This window comes from Ursus maritimus, unplaced genomic scaffold (assembly GCF_017311325.1).
Source record: "Ursus maritimus isolate PB19 unplaced genomic scaffold, ASM1731132v1 scaffold_35, whole genome shotgun sequence".
NCBI classification, from domain to species: Eukaryota; Metazoa; Chordata; class Mammalia; order Carnivora; family Ursidae; genus Ursus; species Ursus maritimus.
The window spans coordinates 26,495,136-26,497,779 of NW_024426119.1; the positions used below are offsets into that span (position 1 = coordinate 26,495,136).

The window sequence follows — 2,644 nt, forward strand, 5'->3', positions numbered from 1 at the left end:
GGAACTCTAGTGGGCATACCTGTTAAAGGTCTGAATTCAAATAGGGAGAGTATTTGTTTTCAAATGCAAACAGTAAGACAAGGTAGTGTGGCCAGTAAGTATACATTGGGTATAAATACAAAGTAATTATACAATAGGTACAATTACAACCATTTGGATTCCCAGCAGTGACAAGCTAACTATTCTAGGACAGACAAATAAAAATTAAGTCAGATTGAATTTATTTAGGAATACAATAAAATTAAGTAAATGTTATTCACAATGATAGAAAGGAGTTAAGGATGACTTGTAAGAAATTTAATTAACAAAGTAGAATATACAGTGTCCACGAGGTAATTCTTTTTAACTTCTTTGATTCCTGGAGAAAACTGTGCTAACAGTTGAATTATCTAGAGAAGCTTTTCTATTATATACAAATTTAAACTGGTTTTCCCCAAACAGAGGATGAATCCTTCCTAATAACAGTTGAGTCTAAGTCTACTGACTAAGCTTTGTACAGATCTAGAAGAAATTGCAGAAAACACTGTATTCGGCAGCACAGAAAACAGACTTGTGAGTTTATATTTCTCTGAGGGACTCAATATCCTTCTTCTGGAAAATAAGTAATCCCTCAATCTGAAGATGGCTTTTAAATGTTTTTAAATTCAATATTATCTAAAATATATGTGTGTGTTAATAGCAATGTGAATTCAGCTCAGTTCAACAAATATCATTAAAGTCTGTGCAAATTATTTTTTAAACACTCCAATGCCAATTTATTTTTAAAGGGTTTAATGTAATTCTGTGGTTTGCCTTTTTTTTGGTATAATTATACAAATTTGAAAATTACAAAGTTGTAATGACCTAATACTATTAATAGTCATTCAGAAAAAAACTTTCCCTTCCAACAACCATCCAGTGAGAATTAAAAGTCCTAAAAAGAGTCTAATTCAACGTGGCCTCTACCCTGGTAGAAACAATAAGAGAAAGATGAGAAGAAAACAAAGCGACTAAGTGGTGTGTGGCCAGTGTCTCCCAGAGCAGGACACCGGCTGTTGCCTGGGGTCGTGAAAGGTCACCCAGGGTACCTCGCAGCCACATCTTCCTCACTCCAGCATGTCCGTGTTCCAACCTAGGTGTCGTGGAAATCCTTCAGCAGCCTTTTCCTCCACTGCTCTGCTATGTGCATCTGGTTCTCTAAGGCCCCATTGTCATAGCTGTCTGCACACTCCACTTTCCATGACACGTTTCGATCTCAGCCTCCAGCTGAGCCTGCTGGTATTCCAACAGCTTCTTCCTGGATCCAGACTTCATGTAGTAACTATACGGGCACATGTACTGCAGGGTGTATCAGCACTTGGGCAAGAGCGTGGCAGCATTCCGTAGGTACTGCCAGTCATTCCAGATCCCCAGATTATTCATGCCCCTCTCCTGAGTCTCCTCATGAATCTGCTGGTATATCTGCGCCTCCAGCTGCAAGCTCTTATGGTTTTCCCACCTCTCAAAGTAGAACAAGTACTTCTTGATGACCTTCCTGGCCTGGGCTTGCTGGCTCTGGTCGACAATGTCAGAGTTCTACTTGTACCAACTGCACTCATAGTACTTGCTGCCATGGGTCTTCTAATCTCCTAGACATATCCAGTAGAAGTCATGGTTACGGTTGGAGCATCGCATGTGACTGCAGCCTTTGTTCTTCTCAATGCAGATGTTGCATTTGCAACAGTCTTTGGTGTGAGCATCTATGTAGTTGGCTCTTTCAGAGTTATGAGCACATTTCATGAGCCATTTCCAGATTGTGGAATAGTCTGTGGGGGCATGATACATCTGACAACACTTGAAACAGAAGACCTCATTGCATTGATTGGACTGTACTTAGCAAGCTCTGGCCTCCTGTACCCAAATAACGAGGGAGCAACCTGCACCAGGGCACAGCTGGAGCTGGTAATGACTCTCCACATAGTCCCTGAAGAGGTAGACCCTGTATTTGTCTCTCAGTTCTTCATCAGGCAGCAATGGAGAAACGAAGTTGTCTGGTGTTTGGAATGGACAGTCCTGAGCTGTGCAAGAGACTCCCACACCCATGCCATCCAAGTACTGAACGGTGCTGTTCCCAGAAGCTACAACAAAACTGGTTTTGATAGGCCAGAGAAAGTAGGTTTTCCTTCTACACAAATTGCATACACACTGTGCAGTGCTGAGGAAGGGAGGGCTGTAGGGACACGTTTTGGGGGATGGGGCTGAACTTGAGTCTCAATGAGCAGCTGAGAAGAATCGGACTTGTATCTGTTCAGTATCTCTGCGATTTGCCAGTAGAAATTAACTAATATAAGCTTAGCAACTAAATGAGATACCAGTGCCATAGGGAGGATATGCTAATGGCAGTGAGCATCACTGGCGTTAGGACAGAGGCTAGGCTGGTTATGTGCTCATGGAGGGCACCTTTGAACTCTTTATAGGTCAAGCAGTAAACTGGTACTCATCAGGATCAAGGGCTTCAGCCCCCTGCTGCTCCACGTTGTAGGCTACTCCCACTTAATAGTCCTCTGTGTCGCGCTGGGTCCTCATCCTCTTCTTCCTCACAATATCAGTCATAGTCCTCTTCATTTCTCCTGGCTATTCATGTCCACAGATATCTTAGCATGCAGCCAAGCTGCAGATCAGGAAA

General features: G+C 42.5%; 1 pseudogene; it reads right to left on the reverse strand.

Moving 5' to 3' along the window:
• Nucleotides 1–1,010: 1,010 nt before the first annotated feature.
• Nucleotides 1,011–2,368, reverse strand: LOC103676829 (annotated as a pseudogene).
• Between the last annotated feature and the right edge of the window lie 276 nt (nucleotides 2,369–2,644).